We start from the raw sequence: 14,167 nt of genomic DNA on the forward strand, positions 1-14,167 counted from the left end.
ATTTTGACTTTCAAGTCTTATTATTTAGGAAATACATTTCACAAGGCTACAGCTGCCTCAGGTAGTGATTCCTCTGATGGATCTGGGCAAAGTTAATTGAAAACCTTCTGGAAATGAGTCACCATTTTAAATGCCAGTAAGAACATTCATGATTTATTGGAGGAGGTCAAAATATCGACATTAACAGGAGTTTGAGAGAAGTTGCCTCCAAAGCTCATGGATGACTTTGAGGGGTTCAAGACTTCAGTAGAGGTAGTATACAGTTGTGGTGGAACGTGCAAGAGACATAGAATTAGAAGTGAAGACTAAAGATGTGACCGAATTGCTGCAATCTCATAATAAAACTTGAATGGGTGAGGAGTTATTTCTTATGGATGAGCAAACAAAATGGTTTATTGAGATGAAATCTACTTTTGGTGAAGATGCTGTGAATATTGTTGAAATGACAACAAAGGTTTTAGAATATTACATAAACTTACTTGATAAAGCAGCAGCAGGATTTGAGAGGATTGGCTCCTATTTTGAAAGTTTTACTGTGGGTAAAATGCTATCAAAGAGTATTACATGCTACAGAGAAGTCTCTCGTGTAAGAAAGAGTCAATTGGTGCTACAAACTCACTGTTGTCTTATTTTAAGAAATTACCGCAACTGTCTAATCTTCAGCAACAAGCACTCTGATCACTCAGCAGTCATCAGCATTGAGGCAAGACCCTCCACAAGCAAAAGATTACAACTGACTGAAGGCTTGATTATTGCTGACATGTTTTAGTAATAAAGCATGTTTTAATCAAGGTATGCACATTGTTTTTGTAGACCTAATGCTATTGTACACTTAATACACCACAGCATAGTGTAAATATAACTTTTATGTGCACTGAAAAACCAAAAAAAAAGTGTGATTCACTTTATTGCAATATTTACTTTATTGTGGTGGTCTGGAACCAAACTTGCAATGTCAGAGAAACACCTCTATAAGTACCCTACTGGTTCTGTTTCTCTAGAGAACCCTGACTAATACAATCATGAAAGACAAGAAAAGACTGAAGAACTATACTAGATTGAAGGACACTAAAGAGAAACCACATTCAAACACAAGAATGACTCTATGTGGACAACAGGACAAATTTTTAATAGATGGTAATGATGGAACAATATTGATTTCCTGATTTTTGCACTCACAGCTAAGTGGGAAAAAATGCCTTTTTTCAGAAAATACTCACTTAAAAGGTATCATGTTTGCAACCATTCTTAAGTAGTTCACCACATATAGTGATATGTATGTTTGTATACATGTACACATATACTAGATTGATGAATTGACATATAATTACACATATATAAGGAGAGAGAGAGAGAAAGAAAATGGAAATGATAAGGCGAGTATGCTAAAATGTTAACACTTTGCATATATGGATGAAAGCTACACAGGAACTCTGACTATTTTTCATACTGGTTTTGTAACTTCTGAAATTTAAAATCATTTCAAAAATAAAAAGTAAAATACATATATATGTAAAAGAGGAAGGTTAGAAATAGATACTACCCAGAAAAAGAAAAAAGATATGAAATTATCTCTTACTTATTTCACGAGATTCACTGCCCACTCATATTAAGAGAAATGTATACATAATATCTCACCTCTCAGATACATAGTATAAATAATAGTGTAGACCAGTGTGTCAGTGATGGTATGAAGAGGTCAACTGAGCTGGAGATGTCCTGGTTGTACTTCTAGTCCCATTTCTCCACCCTGCTCTGTACTTCAGGCAGCTGACCTGTGGGGATTACATTAAGGGTCTGGTTTAATCTCTGGCCATCTGTCAAGTTTGGGCAATGGATGGTATCAGCAAGTCATCAGAAGGAGGAAGGAGAGTGTGGTCGAAATTATTTACTCCCTAGGCTTCCTTTCTGAGGATTTGCTTCTGGCTGGCTGCCTCCATGTCACCAATTCACAGCCCCTTTCAGGTGGCCCTCTGAACACAACCTTCTCTGCCTTCAGGCTCCAGTGAGTGTCTCCTCCTCTTGCACCCTCAGGTCCCCTAGCGGGAACCTCAGCCCCTCACCCCCATCTCAATATATATTCCACGGAAAGCCCTGGGGTTTCTGTATCCTGCCCATACTTTGTAAATAATTCCTTTACTTAGTCTTCTTCATATTACCCAATTAATGCATCTGTTTTCTGCCATGCTCCTTAGGATACACTGACATTCTCCAGAATTTCTAGCTGTAAAATGGTACAACTTCAATTGAGGGAAATTAGCAATATCTATCAAAATTCTAAGTACATAGAACCATCAACCCAGCACTTTCACATAATTTTCATATTAATACATACATCCCAGCATATTCCAAAATGACAAATACTCTTTGTAGCTTTGGTTGTATTATAAAATACTGGAAAAATTCTAAATATCTATCAATAGAAAACAGTCCTACAATGGAATATTGTGAAGCTATTAAAAGAATGAGACAGCTCTTTATATATAACGTAGAATGACTTTCAAGGTGTAATGTTAAAAAAAGAGAAGTATAGAATAGTCTACTAGTATGCTTCCATTTGAGTAAAATATGTGTGCATGTGTGTGTAATTTTATATATATAATACACATGTAAACAGACACATACACTCACCATATGCACATATGTTTGTATATACTACATATGCATATGTTATCTCAGAAAGGAGGGTAAAGTACTATTAGCCATGGTTATATCTAGTGAGTAAACTGAGTGAGTGGAAGTGAGGTGGGAGGTGTCACAAATAAAAGCCACTAATTTCTATTGTGGAAATTTTGAATGTTGTAGTGCATACATGTATTATCCATTAACAAAATAACTAAAATTGTATTTTGCCTGCAGAGTGCCTATGTGGACTTTTTTTAGTGTACACAGGAAAAGAAAACCATCAGGTGAAGTCATGACCAATTTCAATTCAGGCCGTTTTAATAAGAGAACTGCTGAGGCCTCAAACTTACAAACGCTGCAGATGTGTGGCTGAAGTTGACTATTGGTTATGAGTATGGAGAAACAAATCTAGGCATAGGGCTTACCCCTCTGAGCACAGCTTGGTGGTGTAATGGTCAATTTCCAGCATGTACACTATACAATTAAGTATAGCTTAATGTATCATTGACTCTATATGGAAGTCAGGGATGAAGTGGGAAAGGAGGGACCAAAAAAAATCTAATAGATGGGACACTGAAATAGGAGATATTTAAAGTCTAGAAGGTGATAGTTATTAGCACAGTCCAGGAAAAAATCATCCATTCAAGGCAAGACACCAGCCTCTAGCAGGCAGTGAATGAGTTGGGGAAGTAGAACAGGTATGGGAATGAAACAGTAATAAGAAAAGGGCCAGTTTTTTAAGCAGCAAGGCAGTATGGTAGAGTCCCAGAGTCAAGCACCGTGACATCCTGGCCTGGCATTAACCTAACAGGGTGCTGGGGTACCGAGGCTTGTTGAAGCGGGTAGGTCCTGCTATGTAGACACCCAGGTTCACGAGGCATGACTTTTAATGGCAGTGAGACTGCATTGCTGGCTTCCTACTGTGATTATCTCACAAAGAAAGAACATTTTAAGTATTGGTTGGTTGAGCAATAAGCAACCAGAAAAACAGGAAAAATCACAGTGGGCCTGAGTCCAGAGGTAGGCGGCATCCATAATCCCTGGCAAAGGGGATTAGAGGAGACAAAAACCCATGAAATGAGTCTGTACATGATAACAGATGGGATGTGAGCTGTACCTAGACCACCACAGCCTGCAGATACCTTACAACAATTTCTCACTCCTGCTCCATGTCAACAATTTACAGAAATATAAACCAAGTCAATATGTACTTTGCTCACTTTAAATTAGGAGACAGAAATGTTTTCATCCACATCCCTTTCCTTTCTCATGTAAAGCCATTTCCTCGTTTTCAAATAGTTTCTTTGTCAAAAACATTTCTATGTCTACCTGTAATTCTGGAACCTATCAATAGAGTAAAAGCAAAAGCAAGAAGGTCTCCAGGGAATTATGCTCAAAGCAGAGGCACTGAAAATAGCCTAGTGTCTCATCTCAGCCTTTTCCCTTTCATTCAGAGATACACCCAGAAACCCACTGCCTTAAAGGATGTAACAGTTCAAAACCTACCAGTGTTTCAGCAAAAACTGCATTTGAATCTGTGAGTGCCACCTTCTTTTTAAAAAAAATTTTATAGGCTTATTTTCCTCATGATAGTGTCATTGCATTTGTTGGGTTGTAAACCATGTAAAGCTCAGCAATAAAATGACTGCAATCTGTACAAGTAATAGCAAGCATGTCTCATAAACAAGATAAGTTGTGCCTTGCCAATATTGCTACACTTCATAAATATGAACTCAAGTCTGTTTTGTGTTTTCTAGATCAGTAGCATAGTTTTATTTTAATTAAACACAACATATAAAATATTCATTTATGAAACAAACATCATTGTTTTTAAAAGATTATATTAAATTAAATTATACTGCTTTTGCCATAAAGCCATGCACAAAAGAACCATTCTGAATTTTAAGTTGATTGATACAGTTCAAGTGTCCATCAATAAAAACTATATTAGGAACACAGTAATGCTACCATGAATAAATGAGCTATTTATATTTCCTGATAATGTAAGTGCTTATATGAACTCATTCCAATTTCTAAACACTAGGCATTTCAGCTGTGTAGTAATTAAGAAACTATAATATCTACAGAAGAAAGGTAGATGCTGCCAGAGCCATTTTATACAGCAGATTTTAAGAATTTAACTTCATCAGTGACATAATTCGTTGTCATATTTTATTAGATCAGATCTGGATAACTTTGGGAAGCCAAATGAAGAGTCATTAAAGGTGATTCCTATACTAGACCTGCTGTGTAAAGGACAGAGCTTCCCAGTTTCGTTCTTAGTTCTGCTACTAACAAGCTATGAATCAGGTGCCTTTTTGTGATCAAAGAGAACTGCACTAAACCTCTAGCTTGCAGATTCCATGATTATCTTCAAACAGGGGTGGACCTAGGTTTTATGGTGTCTGAGTTATACAAATTGAGGACTCTTTTAAGGAAAAGAGCATAAAATAACAGATACAGAAATAGATATGAAAATGAATATTTACTTTGAATGAAAAAAGAAATCATAGTAAACTACTGGAGGCTTTTTATATCTCTTTAGGTAACTTACCAGAAGCACTTATATAGATAAGCTTTTGTCATGCTTACCTTGCTTCTCCTCCCCACCTGGAATACTGTATAAATTATTGCACTCAGAGGGCCAACACAAGTGAAGCCCTGATGTTTTCACCTCCTTTACTTAACAGTATATCTACTGCTACTCCTAAATGACCAGAAACCCTTATGACATATTATTAGTTAGTTAAAAAGATTCCATCCAAATTCTACCTATAGGATTCTCCTATGTGTTCCATGAAGCTTAGCCTTACTCATTATTTTTCATTGACTTCCTCTTCTCAAAACCCATAGTACTTATAATGTGTACCACACAATTTACCATTTATAAGCATTGGAAATTGCCTTAGATTGTTCACCACTGATTCAAGCACTGTCTTCCCAGTGAGAAGAAATTGAAGGCATGACTTTTCTTATTATACCCCACTCTTACAAAGGTGGCCTTTACTACCAAGTCGATGGTTTTTAAAACTAATTTCTCAACTAAAAGAAAACTTCTTGTGTGTTGATGGTGTAGAATATTTTATGTTAAATATAATCTTCCCAACTCAATACCTTTCAGGCGCATTACAACTTCTCATGTCTATGAAGACTAAAAATGCAAAATGTTATCCTGGATTCAAGTCACAGAACACTGAAAATTTAGAAAGGACTCAATCATGTTTTCCCTTATTGTTCTAGAATGAATTGAGGTGCCCTGAATGCTAAATAAATATTTCCTTCGGAGTATATCACTTTGAGAACAGCTGTTTTAAACATTCAATCTCAACTCTTATGAATCCCCTTTACACATAAAACAATTAATTCACACTTCATGTGAAAATGTAAAACTTTCACAAATCTTAAGCACTCATCTTGGGTTGACACATTTTTAGGGGAAAATTGTCAAGACCCAGAAGAAGAAAGGAGAAAAATAACAAGAAAGTCAAGATCAAGCTCTTCTCCCAAACTATCAGATATTTTATTTTTATTTTATTTTATTTTTTGCGACAGAGTCTTGCTCTGTCACCCATGCTGGAGTGCAGTGGTATGGTCTCTGCTCACTGCAACCTCCGCCTCCTGAGTTCAATCAAGTGATTCTCCTGCCTCAGCCTCCTGAGTAGCTGGGACTATAGGCACGTGTCACCATGCCCAGCCAATTTTTTTTTTTTTTTGTATTTTTAGTAGTAATGGGGTTTTGCTATGTTGGCCAGGCTGGTCTCAAACTCCTGACCTTAAGTGATCCGTCCACCTTGGCCTTCCAAAGTGCTGGGATTACAGGCCTGGGCCTCTGCTCCCAGCCTCAAACTATCACAAATGTAGTGTCTTTGCAATAAAGGGTATTTTTGATGCTAAAAAGAATATTATCAACATGTTTGAAAAAAATTATATGCTTACTCATTTGTTTACTCATGTGATAGTTTTTTTGGTGAGGCAAATTTGTTTTTAAAATTACAAATGAATGCAGCTTCTGCCCTTGTAGGATTGCCCATAATTGACCTGGAGCTCAGGTGCCACATATACTTCCCCTTGCTGGAAGCTGGTGATGAAATAAAATAACTAAATATCGATAGTAATGACACCAGTAGAAAATGGGCATGTAAAAAAGCAGAAAAAGAGAGGAGGAGAAGTGATAGAGTAGAGGAAAATCACGTCACATGATAGAGGTGAATGCCAATAAAGAAATGTAGATCAGTCAGACGTTCTTGATGACAGGAATATTCCAAGGGGTCTTTAATAGCAGAGTTGTTTATATTCAAATTTTAATGATTTTCTTCATAGTGGCTATCATGTTATTCCCTCTACAACTACCAACCATGTCCCCTTCTACACAGACACCAAACCCCCAGGAAAATCTGCTACATATATAAATATCTTGTGGGAGTTTCTTTTAGGAAAATCAAAGAAAAGGATCAACATTTTACATCTTCATTGGCATGAAGAAAAGAGGAGCCACTGAAAGTGAGAAGCAAGTGAGACAGAAAGTTTAACAGGAAAAGAAACTGGAAATAGATTTTCAGTGACATTGACATTCTTCCACTGAGAAGCATAGGTCTTTGTTCCCTCTCTTTGGATATGGGCCAAATTTAATAACTAATTTTTAACAAATAGAATATGGCAGAAATGATGATATGTGTCTCTCAAGGGTAGCTCATGACAAGAAATGCAGTTTTCTTTCAGGACATTTATTATTCGATCCCACCATGATAGCAAGTGGAAGCCCAGGCAACAAGAAGAGCCAGCAGATAAGTGTTCCAGCTGACATCTTCAGTTTAGGACTCAGCTGACAATCAGCCTCAATCACCAGCCATGTGTGTGGGCATACCTTCAGATAACTATAACCCTAGGCTTTGAGTCCAACTAGGCTCCAAACATGGCAGAACAAAGGCATAGCTTCCCTGTTGTGTCCTGTCAATATTCCTCACCCACAGAATCAAAAGGCATAATAAATGGATGGTTCACATCACTAAGTTTTGAGATAATGTATTGCCTACCTCAGTTTGGGTAACCTTACATTTCACTTTCTCCTGGTCAATCAGTCTTACTAACCCTTCTCTATCTACAGAGATAGCAGAAATGGAGTTGAACAGATCTACAAAATGGTGTAATGTTGGCTGTTAAAAAGAGTGAGCATTGCTTCTTGAGGTATAAAATATTAATAATGTCAACAACATGAGACCTTGGAAGTGGTTAAAGCAACGCAGGGTGGGTGGATGGGAGGAGGGAAACTATAATTTTATCTGAATTTATCTGTTCATTCAGTTAACAAATATTCAACTAAGAGAAGCAAGAAGATGGATTTATTTATATTTAGTTATCCCATTTCTCCATGAAGTTTTCCAATAAAATAAAAGAAATTAAAAAGTGAAATATTTATTAATTTGATTAAATTAAAAATGTTATAGTATGGTCTGTGTGTGTGTGCGTGTGTGTAATAAGAGAGAAAAAATAAAACTTAGTGTACTTGTAAACAATAAAGAAGTCTGTAAAGTATATAAAAAGGTTAATAACCTTAATGTGTATGGGGCAACACAGAAATTTTCACAGAATAATTAAAAACCCTAGAGAAAAATGGCTAAAGGATCTGAACATGTAATTTACTCCAAATGGCACAAGCACGCACACACACGAAGAAAATTTATCCTTACTAGTAAACAAAATAAGGCAAATTAAAGTAATAAGAAAAATGTTTACCCAAGAAACTGGTATAGTGATAGCATAGCTTTTCCTCACATTAAAACGGCAAGAGCAAAGAGCAAAAGGAGCCTAGTATTTTTTTTTTTCTAGAAAGCAAGTAATTTGAAAACATTTCTTTCTTTCTTTCTTTCTTTCTTTTTGAGACGGAGTCTCGCTCTGTCGCCCAGGCTGGAGGGCAGTGGCGCGATCTCGGCTCACTGCAAGCTCCGCCTCCCGGGTTCACGCCATTCTCCTGCCTCAGCCTCCAGAGTAGCTGGGACTACAGGCGCCCATCACCACGCCCAGCTAATTTTTTTGTATTTTTAGTAGAGACGGGGTTTCGCCATGTTAGCCAGGATGGTCTCGATCTCCTTACCTCGTGATCCGCCCGCCTCGGCCTCCCAAAGTGCTGGGATTACAGGCTTGGGCCACCGCGCCCGGCATTTTTTTTTTTTTGAGACAGAGTCTCGCTCTGTGTCACCCAGGCTGGAGTCCAATGGCGCAATCTCGGCTCACTGCAAGCTCCGCCTCCCAGGTTCTAAGAGATTCTTGCGCCTCAGCCTCCGGAGTGGCTGGGATTACACGCGCGCACCACCACGTCTGACTAACTTTGTAATTTCAGTAAAAACAGGGTTTCCCCATGTTGGCCAGGCTGTTTCGAACCCTGACCTCAGGGGATACACCCGACTCGGCCTCCGGAAGTGCTGGGATTACAGGCGTGAGCCACCACGCCTGGCCAATTTGAAAATATTTGTTAAATGTGCCCACCACTCTCAGGAAGTAATAATGCTCCTGGGAATCAATACAAAGGGAAAGATAAAGATGTTTACTGAAGCATTTAAAAATATATGTGTACTAAGTGGAAAGATGGCAGTGCCAGGGGACTTCTCCCTGGTGCGGCAGAGGTTGCACTGAGGCTGTTGGGCCACAGTATCAAAAGAGCTGTTCACGCAAGCAAACTGAGGTGAGAGCAAGACGACTGGATTTAGAAACCTGATCCCTAGGAGAAGAGTTATCTCCACATACACATTGTGGGATGAAGGAATAAAGTTCCTCCAACAGGACCTTGCTCCTCTCTTGTGGATCCAAGGCTTTTTGATTTTTTAATGATAACACAAATTTATACCCAAAAGCCCTCCAGTTTAACATAAAAAAGGAAGATTTTTGTTTTAGAATACCACATAGAAGGGGAGTGGGAGGATCCAAGAACATTGCACACCTCTCATTTGAAGGGAGGGTATATTTGGCTTCAATAAATCTCTCGCCTTTCAAGGACAAGGAGAAGTAAACAGAAATACAGCAGCATAGCAATAAGGTCTTCTTTAAAAATGAATAATCCAGACAGAACAGAAAAGCATTTTTCTTGCAAAATAAACTTTTATGTAATAAAAGTGTAAATTCAGTGAAAAAAAATTTGGAAAATAGAGGTAAACCAAAAAAAAAAAATAAAAGTAAACTTCACCATTTGCCCCCACACCAGAAATGATGTGTTATAAATATTAGAAGTCTTGAATAGACTAATTTCAAAACTGAATTGTGGTCTTGAAAATCTTTGAGAATGTACACATTATATGACACAACTAGTGAAGACAATATACAAGTATATTGATAAAGAAGTAACTGAACAGCAGAACATATGAAAACTGAAATATAAAATTAATTTTAAAATCTAAGTAAATGAAAAGGGAAGCTAATATTTAAAATAGAATTTCAAACACTAAAATCAAGCAGAAGCATACATAAAATTGTAACAGAACTATATGCAATCAAATTTAATTTTACAAAATGCAAAGACAATATAAAGCCCAAATTTAAAAAAAAAAAATAAGAAAAATGAAGGAGGCTTCTGGCTAAGATGAAGCAAAAGGAACCCAATTTACCTTTTCACATGAAATTACAACAATAATAAAAAGCCAAACAGTACATACACAATGGTTTGCAAGCCCCATTACATTAGGAATGAAGGGGAGTGATCTCTGAAAGATGGGGCGCTCTCAGAGAAAGATGAGTACTACCGTCACTCAGCTTAGTGTCCTAAGAAAGTTCTCAGACTACAGCCCAACAAGGGGGAACCTAAGCAGAGCCCAGGAGATTCCCTACAATGGGGAGACAGAACTGAGAGTCCCAGGAAACCAAAGCAGGTCAAGGTCACAAGATAAAGTACTGAAAAAGGGAACTCCACACATGGAGACTACTCTGGGATCCTGTGTTGTGTTCCTCTCAAGTACTGAACTGGGCACTGATCAGCATAAACAAGTGAAAAAAAAAAAAAACAGACTGGAGAAGAACTACCTGAAATAATTAGAGGAAACAGTAACTGGCCAGGAATTCAGTCTCTTACCAGTCAATCAGGAAAAGTTCAGATTTACAGGATATTTGATAGTATACTTAGAAAGGTCTCAGAGGTGAGGATTAGCCCTAGGATAACATTGCTCTGGTCCTACCTAAAAAAGATTAAAAGCAAGATCTAAGAAGATTAAAATCTTTTTAGGTAATTTAACTGTGCTTAAGAACAGAGCTCAAGAACATTTACAGGAATACAAAAATATAAGCTACCCAACAAGGTGAAATTCACATGTCTACTACCCAAACAAAAGATTTTGTCATGAAAGCAAGCAAGAAAATACAGCTCATAATGAAAAACAAAAATCAATCGAGAATAAACCAGAAATGACACAGGTGTTCGAATTAGCAAACAAGGATATTTTTAAAGTTATAACCACATTCCATTTGTTCAAAAAGTTAAGTAGAGACCTAGAAGATGTATATATATGCCAAAAAGGAACTTTTAGAGATGAAAACTACAATACAGTATGAAGAATCAAAAATACAGTAGATGAAACTAACAACATTATGATATTGCAGAAGGAAAAGCTAGTTAATGTAAAGAAGACAAAAACAGAAACTATCCAAAATAAAATACAGAGAAAAATTAATTTTTAAAAAAATTAGCAGAGCATCAGTGAGCTGTATGACAAGTTTAGATGGCTTCATAGATCTGTAATCCAAGTCTTTAACAAAGATAAGAAACAAAGGTGACAGAAAAAAATGTTTGAAAAAACAGTCCTCATATTTCTAAATTTGATACAAATTATAAACCCACAAATCCAAAAAGCTCAAAAATCCACAGATAAGATACATGAAAATACCACACCTATGTATATAATAATCACATTGCTCTAAAATGGTAATAAAAAGAACATCTTAAAAGCAGTTGGAGGAAGAAAATACACATTATATGGCAGAACAAAGTTAAAGGTGATGCAGATTATTTATCAGAAAGAATGCGAGTGAGAAGACCTGGAGCAGCACATTTAATGCAGAAAGAAAATTGAAACCTGTCTGGGTGAATTCTATACCCAGAAATTTTTTTTTAATGTGAAATAAGGACTTTAAGATATAAAAAACCTGAAAGAATTCATTACAGAAGTCCTGTACTATAAGAAATGCTAAAGGAGGTATATAAACAATGCAACTTAGGTTAAGCGACATGAACTAGAAATGGAAAGGCAAATGCCACATAATCTCATCTATTCAATCTAAAATAGTGAAATTCATAGAAACAGAGAAGAAAATGAAGGGCACTAGAGGATAAAGGCCGGGGATTGGGGGATTAGGGAGATGTCGGTCAAAGAATACAAAATTTCAGCTATACGAGAGAAATACATCCAATAGATCTATTGTACATTGCAGTGGCTATAGCTAATAACAATATATTGTATAAACGAAAATTGCTAAGAGATTAGATTTTAAATATTCTCACCACAATAATAAATGAGGTAATGCATATGTTGATTAGCTTGATTTAGCCATTCCACAATGTTTACATATATGAAAACATAATGTACACCATAAATATATACAGTTTTTTATTTGTCATTAAAAAAAGAAAGAATAAGCCAAGAAAACAAATAAAATATGTGTCTGGTATGGACAGTAATTATAAGTGCGTTCATTTCCCTCAATAAAAGACAAAGATTCACATTGACTTTTAAAAATGCAACTAAAGTCTATCTACATGTGATACATCTAGAAGTAAATAGTTCACATTATTTCAAGAAGTCAAATATATATATATAATATATATAATGCACATGCAATAAAAAGAAAAGGAAAAAATTTTACCCTGTTAAATTACAATTCAATTAGAACAAAGAAGTAAATATATAAATATGATTGTTTTGTTAATAAAGTTTATAATCAAAATCAAATACCATGTACCAAATACCACAGAACAGACTGTGATAGCATACAAAATAATAATGATAAAAGGGGTAAATAGAATAAAAAAAGAAAACAAAGAGAAGAACAAGGAAGATAGAGGAAATAAAAACGAAAAAAGGGGGAAAGAAGGAAAAGAAAGAGGAGAAGAAAGAAGGGAAAAGAAAAGCAGAGGAAGAATTAAAAGCAGTAGAAAAAATACTGTAATAATGGGAGTCTAATATATTTCAATCTTCACCCAAACAGGCAGAAAGAGATAAATAACAGAAAAAAGAAAAAAAGAAATAATATAATTAATAAGGTTGAATGATGAGAGACTTAACAGAGAATGTGTCTTTTTGCTAGCATCATGGAATAATCATAAGTATTTTCTTATACTTAAGCATAAAGAAGACATCCAAATATTTTAAAAAGAGGAATAATACAGTTCATGTTCTCTTAACACAGTATAATAAATCTAAAAATTAATAGTGGTGTTAACATTTTAATATGTATTACATATCATTCATTCACAAAATAAATACTTTCTGAGCATTTTTTATGAGCAGCCACTATAAAAAAATCTTCGCTATTATGATATTTTCATATAACATTCTAGCAGGGGATAAAAACAATACCTTCAAAATTAATTTTAAGATTATTTTTATTTACTCTTTTGCTTTTTTGAATATCAGAACCCTGCTGGTTTACCCTCCACACCCCCAAATAAATATACCTTCAAGCTCTACTGGTTGTCTTGAGTGTCATTTCATGTTTTTGTTTTGTTCTGTTTTGTTTTCAAATTCCTACTGCAAGCTCTCCAACCCTTCAGCAATTTAACAATTTAGCTTGGAGAAATAAGTTGATAGAGTTCACCTGAAATAATAGAAGTTATTTCTTTCTGTCATTAAGGTTTTGATGGAGTCAGGAAGAAGAAAGGCATAATAATGAAGGATGGGAAAAATAAAAAGCCACAGTCTCCAATCAAGAAAAGGAAATCAAGAGCTTGAAAAGGAGCTCAAAAGGATTGTGCTCTTATGTTAATATTCCCCATTTCAGGCTTTGGTCTAGAGCAAAGGAGATGAGTTACATAAGTAAGGTTAACATCAAGGACAGAGGAGGCTCTTACTCCATCCAGTTCTCCCTTCTCCCTCTGGGAAGTCGGGCTGTTCTGTAACAACCTGAGCACAGATACATCATTATGTGCTGGACAGCACAATGAGACCAGGAAGCTCCTAAAGTGTGGCTCTTCCCAGCTGCCCCCAGTTCCTATGTGACATAGACAGAACACAAATCCTGGCTTAAGGATTTGTAAGTAATCAAGGAAGTTATTTACAGAGTTGACAAGGTGACTCTGGGCAAAGACTGTGAAATGACCACCCAGTCCAGAGCCAGAAGGGGGAGACACAGGCCGACTTGAAAGCAGTCAGCATCACTGTGAGCTGAAAGGGCTCAGCTCCCAGGCATTGGTCCTGGGAGCATTCTCTGAGCCAAAAGGACAGTACCAGGGTTGCAAAACCATCAACTCCAGTAGGACCTGCTTTAATTAGGACCTGCCCCTCAAATTCACGTCTATAAAAATTCACATGGAAAAAATTTCTCTTTTAATATCAGAGATTCCTGGGAA

At 36.3% G+C, this 14,167-nt stretch overlaps 1 long non-coding RNA gene across 2 annotated transcripts in view; it reads right to left on the reverse strand.

The window, feature by feature from the left end:
• The window catches only part of LOC129532071 (uncharacterized), a 120,046-nt gene that overhangs the window by 79,484 nt on the left and 26,395 nt on the right, over positions 1-14,167 (reverse strand). Inside the window, exon 1 of one of the 2 annotated variants that reach the window (XR_008677689.2) lies at positions 8,717-8,880. The exons of the other annotated variant lie outside the window; for it this stretch is intronic. This is a non-coding gene — a long non-coding RNA (uncharacterized lncRNA). Of the gene's footprint in view, positions 1-8,716; positions 8,881-14,167 lie in introns of those variants that run through there. 2 annotated transcript variants of the gene reach the window in all.

This window comes from Gorilla gorilla, chromosome 11 (assembly GCF_029281585.2).
Source record: "Gorilla gorilla gorilla isolate KB3781 chromosome 11, NHGRI_mGorGor1-v2.1_pri, whole genome shotgun sequence".
NCBI lineage: Eukaryota > Metazoa > Chordata > Mammalia > Primates > Hominidae > Gorilla > Gorilla gorilla.